This window comes from Gossypium hirsutum, chromosome A04, assembly GCF_007990345.1.
Source record: "Gossypium hirsutum isolate 1008001.06 chromosome A04, Gossypium_hirsutum_v2.1, whole genome shotgun sequence".
NCBI classification, from domain to species: domain Eukaryota; kingdom Viridiplantae; phylum Streptophyta; class Magnoliopsida; order Malvales; family Malvaceae; genus Gossypium; species Gossypium hirsutum.
The window spans coordinates 88,895,514-88,912,700 of record NC_053427.1 but is presented as its reverse complement, the minus strand read 5'-3'; the positions used below and the strand labels follow the sequence as shown (position 1 = coordinate 88,912,700).

General features: G+C 35.6%; 1 pseudogene; it reads right to left on the bottom strand.

Annotated features, from left to right (window-relative positions):
- Positions 1-367: 367 nt before the first annotated feature.
- Positions 368-16,253, bottom strand: LOC107934880 (UDP-glycosyltransferase 89A2-like; annotated as a pseudogene).
- Positions 16,254-17,187: the final 934 nt, after the last annotated feature.

Sequence of the window (17,187 nt, the reverse complement as noted above, 5' to 3'; positions counted from 1 at the left end):
ATTTCCTTTGAAACTATATACGCATGTACATGTATATCTATATTTACTCATGCAGGCTCATTGATGCATGCATGTAACCTCTTGGTAGATAATGTTGCATCAAGAAACTTGAACAAAGCTCAATCTCTTCTGATTGAATTGTTCTAGGTAAGACAGGACACGATCTTTCATGTCTGATTTTCATACAGTCTAGTTTTCTTCCCTTATGTCTTATTTATCAGAAACGAAAACATAGGTCCTCCTGTTTATGTACGAGTATCTGTTACAACATGTTTAGATGTATTTTTCCTCACACTATCCTCTCCTGAGGTGTTTGTTTATTTTGAAAAAGAAAACACAATATCTTCTCCGATAAAATAAAAGGATTTATCACCCTCCTAGTTGACCCAATTCTTCCACAAATCTATCCAAATCTTTCATGGAGCTTCCCCCATGACTCACTGCTGCCAAAGCCTTCTCTTTGAGATCTTTTGCGTTGGCCTTCATCCCTCCACCCTCAGTCATAACCTCGGCAATGGCTCGGCCTAGTTCATCAGAATCAGGAACTGAGTCTGCACCTTCACACACCCTAACAGCCACACCTATATTATCCACCAAGAGCCTGGCGTTCAGAAACTGGTCAGCCTCCATAGGCCAAGCCAATATCATGACTCCAGCCACTATCCCTTCCAAAACCGAGTTCCACCTGTTGTTCCAATAGGGTCGGAAGCGTGTAAATTATTGTACTAAAAAATCACACAAAGTTCAATTCCCAGGGAAGAGAGGTGGATCACATGGATCTCTTAAATACCAAGTCTTTCCTTAGTCAGAATATCCCCTCTATAGTAATTTAATAGCACAATTAAATACTACTATTATGCCCTCAAATATTGAAAGAAAAATAGGACAAGAAAGAACACAAGAGTTTTAACGAGGTTCGGTAAATTATACCTACGTCCTCGAGCACTAACACCAGATGATAACTTTACTATCTTCAAAATATTACAAACAAATAGAATTCCTTAAGAATTCTCAAATAGGAGAAGAAAGAAAACTAAGAGAGAAAGATTGGTTGGGATGGTGTAAATGAAAAATGGTTAGGCCTATTTATAGTTGAGGTTCAGGGACTAACTTGCAAATGGCCTAAAAAATTAGGGACCAAAATTGCAATTGTCCCATTCAACTTTAAACAACTTGCCTACCATTTTTTTCTTTCGGTGCCACTTGCACCTCCCATTTTTTTGACTTTTCAACACCCCTTTTAATTTGACTTTTCAACAATCTCCACCTTGAAGATTTGATTAGGATAATCACATCTTCACACACTTCCTTCAACTCCCCAAATTCGATAAAGTTATCTTTTGTAGTGCCTCCAAATGTGCTTTCGAGCGCCATACACCTGAAGGTGCTCAAATTCTTAGGATGTTAATCAAGTTCAAACAATGATTAAACTTGATTGTTGTTACCACCTTGGTCATCATATCTGCGGGATTATCTGTTGTCGGAATCTTCTGAAGTAAAATTTTTCCTTTTTCAAAGACTTCCCGCACAAAGTGATATCTTACGTCGATATGCTTGGTTCTTGAATGATAGACTTGATTTTTCGCTAAATAAATAGCGCTCTGACTGTCACAATATAAACTTATGTGACTTTGAACAACTCCTAAGTCTTTCAACAATCCATTAAGCCAAATAGCCTCCTTAACAGCTTCTGTAACTGCCATATATTCTGCCTCTGTAGTAGACACAGCTACTGTAGACTGTAAGGTAGACTTCCAACTCACTAGGGCTTTCGCAAGAGTAAACAGATACCCCGTAGTTGAACGACGTTTATCTAAATCACCAGCAAAGTCGGAATCAACATATCCAACTACAAACTGACCAAGTGCTTCATCCTGTTCAAAAATTAAACCAACATCTACGGTTTTTCGAAGATACCGTAGAATCCATTTCACAGCTTGCCAATGTCCTTTTCCAGGATCATGCATATACCTGCTCACAACTCCAACAACTTGTGAAATGTCAGGTCGCGTATACACCATCACATACATCAAACTCCCAACTGCATTAGCATATGGGACTTTTGCCATATATTCTCTTTCTTCTTCAGTTTTCGGAGATAATTGAGCACTAAGTTTCAAATGAGAAGCAAGTGGGGTACTTACATGTTTTGTGTTTTCATTTACACCAAAACATTGTAATACCTTTTTCAGATATTGCTTCTGATTCAAACAAAGCTTGCCTCTCTGTCTATCTCTACTTATCTCCATGCCGAGAATCTTCTTGGCCTCACCTAGATCTTTCATCTTGAACTCTTGATTCAACTGAGCCTTCAGCTTATCTATCTCTTTTTGGCTCTTCGAAGCGATTAACATATCATCAACATACAAGAGTAGATAAATGAAAGATCTGTCATGCAGCTTCTGCAAATACACACAATTGTCATATTTGCTTCTTGTGTACTTCTGCCTTCTCATAAAGCTATCAAATCGCTTGTACCACTGCTTCGGGGATTGCTTCAATCCATCTAGCGATTTGTTCAGCTTACAAACCCAATTTCTACCACCAGCATCTGTGTATCTTTCGGGCTGAGTCATATAGATCTCCTCTTCTAACTCACCATGCAAGAAAGCCGTCTTAACATCAAGTTGAGCTAGTTCCAAATTCAACTGTGCTACCAAGGCCAACAAAATTCTAATGGAGGAATGCTTCACAACAGGGGAAAATACATCATTGTAGTCAATTCCCTCCTTCTGAGCGTAGCCTTTAGCTACCAATTTTGCCTTGTAGCGAATATCCTTCTTGCTAGGAGATCCATCTTTCTTTGCGAATACCCACTTGCATCCGATTGCCCTTTTACCTTTTGGTAATTGCGCCAACTCCCAAGTATTGTTCTTCAGGAGAGACTGCATTTCTTCATCCATGGCTTTTTTCCATTTATCACTTTCTAAGCTTTACATTGCTTCTTGATAACTGATAGGAATATCATCAACAACGGGAAGGGCGTAGGCCACCATATCAGTAAATCGAGCAGGTTTACGAATTTCTCTCCGTGGCCTTGCAACTGCAACTGGTTCTGGTGTACTTAGTGGTTCTTGGGTCAGAACCTCTTCAAACTCTAATTCCTCCATTGTGGTTGGAGAATTAGACTTATTAACTGGGCAAATCCCCATCTGCTCAAACTCCACCTGTTTTGGAGTACACTCCACCTGCTGTGGAGTATTGCTCGTCTGAATATCTTTATCAGCTACCTTTTTCAATGTGGCAGATTCATCAAAGGTAACATCTCTGCTACAGATTATTTTCTTTGTGCTTAAGCACCAAAGACGAAATCCCTTCACTCCAGAAGTGATTCCCATAAAGAGAGCTTTCTTTGCCCTCGGATCTAACTTTGACTCCTTCACATGGTAATATGCAGTGGATCCAAACACATGTAAGGAATCATAATCTGTAGCCGGTTTTCCAGACCATACCTCCATAGGAGTTTTTCTTTCTAATGCAGATGATGGCAAACGATTAACAAGAGGGCCAGCGTATGTCACAGCCTTAGCCCAAAATTGTTTGCCCAACCCAGCATTGGACAACATACATCGAACTTTCTCCAGTAATGTTTGATTCATACGCTCTACCAATCCATTCTGCTGTGGTGTATCCCTAACTGTGAAGTGTCGAACAATACCATACTCTTGGCACACATTGAAGAACGGATCACTTTTATATTCCCCTTGTAACACCCCTTACCCGAGACCGTTTCCGGAGTCGAGCACGAGGCATTACTTAGCTTATCTTACCAGTTCGGAGCATAAAAACTAGGTTTGAAAATTTATTTCATTATTCGCAGCAAATCTGTCTAATCGCGCAGCAGTTACTAAATTAATTATAACTTGAGCTACAGAACTCGAAATTTAATCCCGTAAATTTTCCCTGAAACTAGACTCATATATCTACTCACCATAAAATTTTTAGAATTTTTGGTTCAGAAAATTAGTACAGTTTATTAGTTAAAGTCTCCCCTGTGTCACCACCAGACTGCCCTGACCTCTAGTCACTAAAAATAAGTTTTCTCGCTATAGGATTTTCATATGAAGTTCTTACTTGTTTCTATAGAAAATAGACTCATTAAGGAATCTAAGCATGTAAATTTCAACTCATAACCATTTTTGTACAATTTGTAATTATTTTCTAAACTCAGAATAGGGGACTCCAAAAACAGTTCTGACCCTATCTTACTAAAATTCACATATCTTAAAATATAAATTTCTTTTTTCTACACCGTTATTTTTCCATGAAAATAGACTCAACAAGCTTTAATTCCATATATCATTCACCCTCTAATTCATTTTATACTATCTTGGGTGATTTTTCAAATTCACGTCACTGTGCTGCCTGAATTCTGTTTCTTTGCAAAATTTTATCCTTTCATGATTTCCATGCATAATTTATCACCTAATCTTTCATAACAACAAACACCTTCATCCTTAATCATTTTAATAACCATACATCATCAACTACTTACACATCACTCATTGTTCATATTATACCAAAAGTAGCTAAGTTTCTATACATGCCATACACAAAACAAAACGTCTAATTATACCGAGTTATTTCTTTGATAGTGTGATCGGCCTCCGACGTTTCCTTCGATCCCCGAGTGGCTAGATAAGTACTATAAGAAGAAGAAAATAAAGAGATTAAGCACTAGGCTTAGTAAGCTTACAAGCAAATAAATCACAACATTCAACATAATGGATAATTATGCATAATATCATCTAACATCATAAATTTCTTTACTTCTCAATTTCTATCTTCTTCTTTATTCCCTTACCTTCTTTCTTACCTGACCTTTCCGTTTTCATAAATATAATCTACTTTTCCTTTGCTGTTAATTCACTGTAATTTAACTCGTATTCTGACCCGTTGAACCACTCGGAATACTAAGGATACTAGGGTCATTCTTGTCTATCAATACCCTGCCAATGCCATGTCTTTGACATGGACTTACATGAATTATTCCTGTCTCCAATGCCATATATAATATGGACTTACATGGCTCAATCCTGTCTCCAAAGCCATATTTCTAATATGGACTTACATGGCTCATTTCTGTTCTGTCCTGTCAACCCTAATATCCTAACATTCCTAGGGTTCAACCGGGGCTTTCTAACACTTTTCCTCTGTCACTTCACCTTAAATTCGACTTTAAATATTTTCATAACATAAATATATAAATGCTGGAAATTGACAATAATAATGTAAAATAAAAGAATATTGCATTTATTTACTGTAAACTTACCTTGATACAAAATGTGACTAAACTTTACAATTTAGTCCTTTACTTTTTCTTTTCCCCGATCTACTCCCGAATTTCGTTCTTCTTGATCTATAATAGCAAATTTAACTTATTTAATATTCAAATTTATTAAAATAGTCCTCGACTCTAACTTTTTGAAAATTACAATTTTGCCCCTAAACTTTTACATAATTACATTTTTACCCCAAGGCTCGGAAATTAAACTTCATCTCTTATTCTTATGTTTTATAACATTCTGAACATTTTTTTTTCCTTCTATGGCAACATCAAATTCTAATTTAATCCCTTATCAATACTAATTTTATTTTTGCATTCTAACTCTATATTCTCTCTTAATTCTTACTATAAACTCAGTTTAATTCTTCAATTTCCCCATAAATCCCTAATTTCGGGATTCTTTCAATTTAATCCCTATCAATTCAAAACTTATATTTTATTTTACAAATCAATCTTTTACTAACTTCTAACTTAAAATTCAATCATTTTAACCTCTAGTTCATCAATTAATTCAACATAACTCATGTCTAACAATCTACTAACTTTCAAAATATCAACATAAATCAAGTAGTATTTATCTCTAGGATTCCAAAAACTCAAAAATTATAAGAAAAGACTTAATTTGACTTACCAATTGAGCTTGGAACCTTAAAACCTTAAATTTCCCTTTTTCTTTTTCTTTCTTTCTTTCTTTCTTTCCTTCCTTCTCTGCCCGTTTTGCTCTCTGTTTCTTTCTCTGTTTCGTCTCTTCTATTCTGTTTCTTTTCTTTCTTTTTTTCTATTCTTTCTTTTGTTTTATGTATATATATAATATAATATAATATATTAATGATAATATAATATAAAAACATAATCATTACTATAATATAATATTTTTTTAACACATAAAAATCTCAGATTTTTATACTTATGCCGCCTCAACTTTGGAAAAAGGCATAATTGCCTATTTGGTCCTTTTAACTTTTCTTTAATCTATAATTAAACTTTTATCCCTATTGCAATTTAATCCTTTTTCATAATTAACTATCGAAACATTAAAATTTCTTAACGAAACTTTAATATTATCCTATTGACACTCCGTAAATATTTATAAAAATATTTACGGCTCAGTTTATAATATCGAGGTCTCGATACCTCGTTTTCGACCCAATTTACCTAATAATTTCTTTTAAATCACAAAATTCACTAATTCAAAAATATTTCTAACTTCTTCATCGAATTTAGTGATCTCAAATCACTGTTCTGACACTACTGAAAATTGGGCTGTTACAACTCTCCCCCCCTAAAAAAAAAATTTCGTCCTCGAAATTTCTCACCTGATACAAGCTATTAAGTCAAATCTTTCTTCACCCCTTTCAATCGAAGTCCATAAAAATTAGTCATAACTCATATCACTTCCGAACTCATACCAAAACTCATTTTAGAAATTGATACTATGCCTGAACTTAACTAAGCAGCTCTGATGTTTTCTTGCCATCACTTTTTCACTAGTAGTATGACTACCAAGAAATGTCCAGTAATTGTCTGTCGAAACATAACTGAGAAACCCGAATTATCTTATTTAATACCTTTGAACGAAGATCTTGGAAACCCATCCAACGATAAGAAAACAGATAATTTAAACCCATTGTGGAGACCCAAGATGTACTGATTCCATCACTGATTATAACTCAATTAACTTTTCAATGAATAACCCACTCTGATTAAAACAACTGAGTCGATTTTATCTATCAGATAATAACATTTCAGAATAATCCAATCTTCTTGTTGTCAAAACAATCCAGATATACCATATATCATAATCCTCTCGGAACACCAATCGAAAATTTCCACAAATAGCATTTAACTCAAACGAATTTTGACATTCCATTATTGACTTGTTGACATAATTTCAGAATTACCTGAGAAGTGAAAACCAAAATACAAGTTTGAGCTCAATCTTCCTCCATCTACACTTTTGCCGATGTCAACCCCTTTCACGAAAACTAGAAAGGAATTATATATAATAAAAATATTTCAATCATTAACATCGAAGCTTTAAACTATACCGAAGCCACAACCATCAGATAGATTAAAAACCATAATGCCATAATAGAACTGACGTTCCAACCATATAGATAGAACAATACTTCAACATCAATAATGCACTCCATGTAGTCTAACTATCTCTGAAATGTATAACTCGGCCAACTTGTCAAGTGAATAATCCATACGGATTGGGATAAAATGAGCCGACTTAGTTAGCTTATCAATCACAACCCATACTGCATCTTTCTTTTCAGTGTTAACGGCAATCCTGTCACAAAATCCATAGTAACTCTGTCCCATTTCCATTCCGGAACTAGCACAGGTTGCAATAATCCTGAGGGTACCTGATGTTCGGCCTTTACCTATTGACAAATCAAGCATCTAGAAACAAACTCTGAAATATCTCTTTTCATTCCTACCCACCAATACAATTTCTTCAAATCATTATACATTTTTGTACTGCCTGGATGAATAGATAAAGAACTGTTATGTGCTTCCTGTAAAATCTTTCGAATAAGCTCATCATTCTTTGGTACACAAATTCTGTCTCTAAACATCAAACAACCATCAGAACCAATCCAGAAATCTGATTCTATGCCTGACTCACATTGAACTCTTTTAGCTTGTAACTCATTATCATCTTTCTGAGCTTCACAAATCTCTTCAAGAAATACCGGTTTAGCTCTAAATTCAGCTAAAATAGAACTATCATCTAACATGGCTAAATTGGTATTCAAAGCTTGCAATGTAAATAAAAGTTTCCTGCTTAAAGCGTCAGCAACTACATTTGCCTTACCTGGGTGATAATCAACCACTAACTCATAATCTTTAAGCAATTCTAACCATCTTCTTTGCCTCAAATTCAAGTCTTTTTGAGTCATCAAGTATTTCAAGCTTTTATGATCGGTAAATATCCGGCACCTTTCACCATACCAAGAATCACATCAAACTCATCAAATGGCAATAGCATGAGATCGGCCGGAAAACAGTAGCCTCTAATCATTAAAGGACAATTTCTACATACTTTATCTACTAATACATGCTTGCCTAATGGATTCGATACTTTAATCACAAATTTTGTAGATTCTATAGGCATACTTATACTAGGCATCAATTTCATACAAACATAAGAATGAGTCGAACCCGGATCAATCAGAGCAATGACATTAATATCATGTAGAGAAAATGTACCCGTAATCACATCGGGGGAGGATGCCTCTTCGCGTGCACGAATAGCATAAATCCTTGCAGGGGCTCTAACATCTGGTCTCACAATTGAATCTCCAGAGGTACCTCTGTTACTTGCTCCTACTCCTAGTTGCCTCGGTGATCTGCCTCTAGTAGGAGCATTTCCGGATCTAGCACTCTATGTTACCTCTCGGCTAGCCACTTCTGGACATTCTCGTACAAAATGATCTAGAGCACCACATTTATAGCAAACATTTTCGCCTGCCCGACAAGGACCATAATGAAGTCTACCACACCGTGGACACCCTGATCTACCCTGTCTGACATTACCTACACTCGTAGTCGATGTGGTCTGAGCCTTCGGATCCTTAAATTTGCTACCTCTATTCTGACTAGATTGCCCTGCCGAAAAGCTAAATCTGGTAGAAAACTCTTTGGGCCTCTTGGATGTAGCCTAAAATGATCTGCTCATCTGTCTCTTCTTTGTATCTTGTGTCTCTGTCTCAACTTTGCCTTTTCTTTTTAATAGCTCCTCTGCCTTACAGGCTCTCTCAACTAAAATAACGAACTCTTTTATTTCTAGGACACCCACTGACAGTCGGATATCATCATTTAACCCATCCTCAAACCTTTTATACATGATAGCCTCTGTGGACACACATTCTTGAGCATATTTACTGAGCCTGACAAATTCACGCTCATAATCGGTCACCGTCATATTGCCTTGTTTCAATTCCAGGAATTCCTTTCTTTTCTGGTCAATAAACCTCTGACTGATGTACTTTTTACGAAATTCTTCCTTAAAGAAATCCCAAGTGACCCTCTCTTTCGGTACAACTGATACAAGTGTCTTCCACCAGTAGTAGGCTGAGTCTCTAAGAAGTGATACTACACATTTCATACACTCCTCGGGTGTACAAGATAATTCGTCAAAGACTCTGATAGTATTCTCTAACCAAAATTCTGCTCTTTCTGCATCATCATCTTTTGTTGCTCGGAACTCTTCTGCCCCTTGTTTCCTGATTCTATCAACTGGTGGCTTTTCTCTTACCACTGTACCTGTAACTGGGGAAGCTTGAGCTGCATGGGTAGCCTGAGAATCATGAGGGGCTGGAGGTCTAACTGCCGGATTCGTACGAACGAACTCGGCAAACAAATCATTCAAAGCTCGGAAGAGAGCTTCTCGAGTCACTCCTCCCTGATCAACTATTACTGGCCTATTCTCAGATGGCGCTGCCCCTTCTGTGGAAGCAGGCGCATTACTTTCTACATCATCATCACCAGCTCGCCCGGGATCCATTACTATAAAATAAAATGTTTATTAAAAAAAATTGTCAGGAGTCGTCACACTATCAAAATACAAGTATGGCATGTATAGCTAGACTTTTTCTCACACTAACTGTTCCGAGAACCGACTAAACCTGCTCTGATACCAATAAAATGTAACACCCCTTACCCGAGACCGTTTCCGGAGTCGAGCACGAGGCATTACTTAGCTTATCTTACCAGTTCGGAGCATAAAAACTAGGTTTGAAAATTTATTTCATTATTCGCAGCAAATCTGTCTAATCGCGCAGCAGTTACTAAATTAATTATAACTTGAGCTACAGAACTCGAAATTTAATCCCGTAAATTTTCCCTGAAACTAGACTCATATATCTACTCACCATAAAATTTTTAGAATTTTTGGTTCAGCAAATTAGTACAGTTTATTAGTTAAAGTCTCCCCTGTGTCACCACCAGACTGCCCTGACCTCTAGTCACTAAAATAAGTTTTCTCGCTATAGGATTTTCATATGAAGTTCTTACTTGTTTCTATAGAAAATAGACTCATTAAGGAATCTAAGCATGTAAATTTCAACTCATAACCATTTTTGTACAATTTGTAATTATTTTCTAAACTCAGAATAGGGGACTCCAAAACAGTTCTGACCCTATCTTACTAAAATTCACATATCTTAAAATATAAATTTCTTTTTTCTACACCGTTATTTTTCCATGAAAATAGACTCAACAAGCTTTAATTCCATATATCATTCACCCTCTAATTCATTTTATACTATCTTGGGTGATTTTTCAAATTCACGTCACTGTGCTGCCTGAATTCTGTTTCTTTGCAAAATTTTATCCTTTCATGATTTCCATGCATAATTTATCACCTAATCTTTCATAACAACAAACACCTTCATCCTTAATCATTTTAATAACCATACATCATCAACTACTTACACATCACTCATTGTTCATATTATACCAAAAGTAGCTAAGTTTCTATACATGCCATACACAAAACAAAACGTCTAATTATACCGAGTTATTTCTTTGATAGTGTGATCGGCCTCCGACGTTTCCTTCGATCCCCGAGTGGCTAGATAAGTACTATAAGAAGAAGAAAATAAAGAGATTAAGCACTAGGCTTAGTAAGCTTACAAGCAAATAAATCACAACATTCAACATAATGGATAATTATGCATAATATCATCTAACATCATAAATTTCTTTACTTCTCAATTTCTATCTTCTTCTTTATTCCCTTACCTTCTTTCTTACCTGACCTTTCCGTTTTCATAAATATAATCTACTTTTCCTTTGCTGTTAATTCACTGTAATTTAACTCGTATTCTGACCCGTTGAACCACTCGGAATACTAAGGATACTAGGGTCATTCTTGTCTATCAATACCCTGCCAATGCCATGTCTTTGACATGGACTTACATGAATTATTCCTGTCTCCAATGCCATATATAATATGGACTTACATGGCTCAATCCTGTCTCCAAAGCCATATTTCTAATATGGACTTACATGGCTCATTTCTGTTCTGTCCTGTCAACCCTAATATCCTAACATTCCTAGGGTTCAACCGGGGCTTTCTAACACTTTTCCTCTGTCACTTCACCTTAAATTCGACTTTAAATATTTTCATAACATAAATATATAAATGCTGGAAATTGACAATAATAATGTAAAATAAAAGAATATTGCATTTATTTACTGTAAACTTACCTTGATACAAAATGTGACTAAACTTTACAATTTAGTCCTTTACTTTTTCTTTTCCCCGATCTACTCCCGAATTTCGTTCTTCTTGATCTATAATAGCAAATTTAACTTATTTAATATTCAAATTTATTAAAATAGTCCTCGACTCTAACTTTTTGAAAATTACAATTTTGCCCCTAAACTTTTACATAATTACATTTTTACCCCAAGGCTCGGAAATTAAACTTCATCTCTTATTCTTATGTTTTATAACATTCTGAACATTTTTTTTTCCTTCTATGGCAACATCAAATTCTAATTTAATCCCTTATCAATACTAATTTTATTTTTGCATTCTAACTCTATATTCTCTCTTAATTCTTACTATAAACTCAGTTTAATTCTTCAATTTCCCCATAAATCCCTAATTTCGGGATTCTTTCAATTTAATCCCTATCAATTCAAAACTTATATTTTATTTTACAAATCAATCCTTTACTAACTTCTAACTTAAAATTCAATCATTTTAACCTCTAGTTCATCAATTAATTCAACATAACTCATGTCTAACAATCTACTAACTTTCAAAATATCAACATAAATCAAGTAGTATTTATCTCTAGGATTCCAAAAACTCAAAAATTATAAGAAAAAGACTTAATTTGACTTACCAATTGAGCTTGGAACCTTAAACCTTAAATTTCCCTTTTTCTTTTTCTTTCTTTCTTTCTTTCTTTCCTTCCTTCTCTGCCCGTTTTGCTCTCTGTTTCTTTCTCTGTTTCGTCTCTTCTATTCTGTTTCTTTTCTTTCTTTTTTTCTATTCTTTCTTTTGTTTTATGTATATATATAATATAATATAATATATTAATGATAATATAATATAAAAACATAATCATTACTATAATATAATATTTTTTTAACACATAAAAATCTCAGATTTTTATACTTATGCCGCCTCAACTTTGGAAAAAGGCATAATTGCCTATTTGGTCCTTTTAACTTTTCTTTAATCTATAATTAAACTTTTATCCCTATTGCAATTTAATCCTTTTTCATAATTAACTATCGAAACATTAAAATTTCTTAACGAAACTTTAATATTATCCTATTGACACTCCGTAAATATTTATAAAAATATTTACGGCTCAGTTTATAATATCGAGGTCTCGATACCTCGTTTTCGACCCAATTTACCTAATAATTTCTTTTAAATCACAAAATTCACTAATTCAAAAATATTTCTAACTTCTTCATCGAATTTAGTGATCTCAAATCACTGTTCTGACACTACTGAAAATTGGGCTGTTACACCCCTCCATTGTCCGTCCTAAGCCGCTTGATTTTCTTGCCAGTCTGGTTTTCGATCATAGTTTTCCATTTAAGAAAAACTCTAAGCACTTCATCCTTAGTTATCATGGTATACACCCAAACTCTTCTAAAAAAGTCATCAACAAAAGTAACAAAGTTGTGTTTTCCTCCCAATGAAGGTGTCTTGGAAGGCCCCCACACATTTGAGTGAACATATTCCAAAATACCTTTTGTATTATGGATAGCAGTACCGAATTTCACTCTCTTTTGCTTTCCCAGAACACAATGCTCGCAAAATTTTAATTTGCAAGCCTTTGCACCTTTCAACAATCCTTACTTTGCCAGAATTTGCAAGGATTTTTCGCTGGCATGTCCCAACTTCATATGCCACAACTGCATTGAGTCCAATTCTTTGTTACCGGAAGCTGTAGCGACTGCTCCAATAACTGTACTACCTTGGTAGTAATACAAGTTATTTTTCGTGATGCCCTTCAATATAACAAGTGCGCCAGATGTCACTTTCAAAATCTCATCTCTAATAGTAACAACTGAACCATTGGATTCCAAGGCTACCAATGAGATGAGATTTTTCTTCAAACTGGGCACATACCGAACATCAGTCAGAACTCTGGTTGATCCATCTTGATTCTTTAATTGGATTGAACCTATCCCAACAGTTTTACAAGCATTGTCATTGCCCATATAAACAACTCCTCCATTTAGTTCTACTAAATCAGAGAACCACTCCCGGTTAGGGGACATATGATAGGTACAACCCGAATCCAATATCCACTCATCTGAATGGAACAACGATGATGATGCAACCAGTGATAGTTCAGAGTCACTAGTATCATGTTTTGCAACACAATCATCTACAGCAGCTTTTCCCTTATTCTTCAGCTTTGGACAATTTTTCTTCCAGTGGCCTTTCTCATGACAAAAGGTATATTTATCTTTCCCGAGTCTGGACTTTGACTTTGATCTCCCCTTCTGAGTTTTCTTCCGAGTGTATGAACGACCTCGGACTACTAAAGCTTCTGTATCTCTGATTGAGTTTTTCTATTTGTCATTCTTTCTCTGTTCATAACTGTATAAGGCCGCACAGACTTCGCTCAGAGATATATCACTCCTGCCATGAAGTAGAGTAGTTTCTAGGAACTCAAACTCCTCAGGAAGTGACCCCAACAGCATCAAAGCCAAATCTTCATCTTTGAATGTCTCATCCATATTTAGCAAATCAGTGACTAACTGATTAAATTTGGTGATGTGATCATTCATTGTGGTACTTGGGACGTAAGTGAAGCGAAACAGTCTTTTCTTCAAGTGGAGTTTATTTTGACTGTTTTTCTTCAAAAATTTTTCTTCAAGTGCCACCCACAATTTATTTGCAGAAGTCTCCTTTGAAAAAGCATACCTCTGCTCTCGAGAAAGGCATGATCAAATTGTGCCACATGCCAACCGATTGATCGCCTTCCAATCTTTCTCCTGTACATCATCTGGTTTCTCTTCATCAATGGCAATGTCTAGACCCTGCTGAAAAAGGGCATCTAGAACCTGACTTTGCCACATACCAAAATGGCCCGTGCCATCAAAGATCTCCACGGCCAGTCTTGCATTTGTAATTGTCGGTCTTGTCCACATGGACGATGTTGAAGCTCCTACACCGACCGTTTTCTCCATAATCTTTCAATATACCTAAGGAAATCTTTTCTGATGTGGAAGATCAGTTCAAACTGCAACCACAGAGCATACTACGATTAACCTTCGACTCTTGATACCACTTGTTGTTTCAATAGGGTTGGAAGCGTGTAAATTATTGTACTAAAAAATCACACAAAGTTCAATTCCCAGCGAAGAGAGGTGGATCACATGGATCTCTTAAATACCAAGTCTTTCCTTAGTCAGAATATCCCTTCTATAGTAATTTAATAGCACAATTAAATACTATTATTATACCCTCAAATATTGAAAGAAAAATAGGACAAGAAAGAACACAAGAGTTTTAACGAGGTTCGGTAAATTATACCTACGTCCTCGAGCACTAACACCAGATGATAACTTTACTATCTTTAAAATATTACAAACAAATAGAATTCCTTAAGAATTCTCAAATGGGAGAATAAAGAAAACTAAGAGAGAAAGATTGGTTGGGATGGTGTAAATGAGAAATGGTTAGGCCTATTTATAGTTGAGGTTCAGGGACTAACTTGCAAATGGCCTAAAAATTAGGGACCAAAATTGCAATTATCCCATTCAACTTTAAACAACTTGCCTACCATTTTTTTCTTTCGGTGCCACTTGCACCTCCCTTTTTTTGACTTTTCAACACCCCTTTTAATTTGACTTTTCAACACCACCCACAATGACAGAAATCCACCCACTGCTTTGTGGTTCAGTACCAACACTTGCGGTGCCCACCCTTTTATCACCAAACCTTGACCCGCGGTTCGTTGCTCGAACCCGTAGGGTACTACTCCGAACCCTTCGACCTGCTGTTGGGTTGTGCCTGATTTCACCACCCAGATAAATCGTGTGCCACTCTTTTCAAGCCCATTAGCCAAGGCTTCTATTTGTTCTTTTCTCAACAGCTTTTGACTCCCAAAACAAACATAAACAACTGAACCATCGGGGCATCGATCAAGCCAAGTCAAGACCTGGTCATTCATCTCAGACACTGAACCTGAATTGCCTCAATCCGATACATCAGGGCCTATTAAACTTAGCGGTCCAACACTAAAAACACGATTATGACCTACATGTGTCTTCAACTACTGAACATATTCAGCTTCCAAATCTTCAAAGGAATTTATAAAACAACCCCAGCTCTTTGTATTTGCAACATGTCCATCCTTGATCATCTCCAAATCGGGATCCGATGGTTTGTAGAGCTTAAACAAGGATGGCAAATGTTCCTGCTTGAAGACCGGGGATCCAGGTAAATTACCAAACTCTATTTCACTCAAATACGTCACTTTTTCAACGTTGTTCCAAATATAATCAAAGATAGAACCCACAAATGCACCTGAAGAGTAGAAAGTGAGTCTGGGTATTTGCAAGCGGATTGCAAGGCATTAGTCCAACCAAGGAAGAAATCAGAGACGATGGCAACCGGAGGTTCAGAGTGAGAGTCGAACCACTCCACTAAAGGGTCATGAAGTTTGCCTAAAGCTACCATGATGGGGAGGTTACCACTGTTGCCAAGGTCTTTAACATGTTCAACGCCTGGTGGGATGAGAATGTGAGAAGGGAAAGGGAAAACAAGGGGAGTAACGAAAGGGTGAGAAGAGATGAGAGGAGAAAGGAAAGGGAGGTTTTTAGGGGTGACTAAGATGGTGATGGTTAGCCCCCGGAGAGCAAGTTGGTGGGTGAGGTCTAGGAGGGCAAGCATGTGGCCTTGAGCTGGGTATGGGAACACCAAGATGTGAGGGTGAGGGTTGGGTCTGGTAGCAGTGGTGGCCATGGTTAATTTGATTTGGGATTATTTTTGAAATCAAACTTTTTCAAATCAAATATTTTCATTGCTCAAAGTTGATTTGGGGTTCTTTTATTGATTTAATAAAAAATTTAGCCTTCTAATATTTAGACATTATATCAGTTTGATCATAAATATAAAATATTCAACAAATTAGCTCTTTTTGTTCACAAAATTTATCATTTTATTTCGAATTTAAAAAAATAATATAATGTATAAACATTTAAGGGCTAAATTTTATTTTTTTTATTCATTTAAGATTCATGATTATCCTTTTAACAATATCTTTTATATGGTTTGAATTTGAGTTTTCTCTCTCAAAAATTAATGTGTCTTACCACTAGATTTAACAGTTTTTGGCATAATCTATCTGATTCATTAAGAAGAGATTAAGTTCAGATAGTATCCATACATGATAGAATTTAAGCTCAAATAAATTTTAACAAAGCTTATATTTAATTTACATGTTTGGGACTTGAATTTGAACATTCAAAAATTTAAGAGTTAGATTTTTCCATTTCAATCAAGTCCTTGTTAGGGCCAGTTCTGCATTGATTTTTAAAAGCACTTCTGGCTTCATAAGCACTTCTGGAAGAAAAGCTGTGCAGAACAAGCTGTTTTTGGCTGAATTTTTTAGTTTTTCAGAAGTGCTTTTGAAAACCACTTCTAAAAAGGAGAAACTAAAATTTTTAGCTTTTCCTCTCCCAAAAGCATTTTTAGTGCTTAATTACTTTTTCACCCCTCCAATAACATAGTACTTTCTCTTTTTTTTCTTGGTACTTAATTACAAATGTGTTAAAATTATTAATTAAAAATAAAAAAATTTAAAATATAGTTTATATATTCTAATTAAATTTTATAAATAATTAATATTTATTGCTTTAAAATATTTAAAATTTATATTTTATATATTAAAATATTA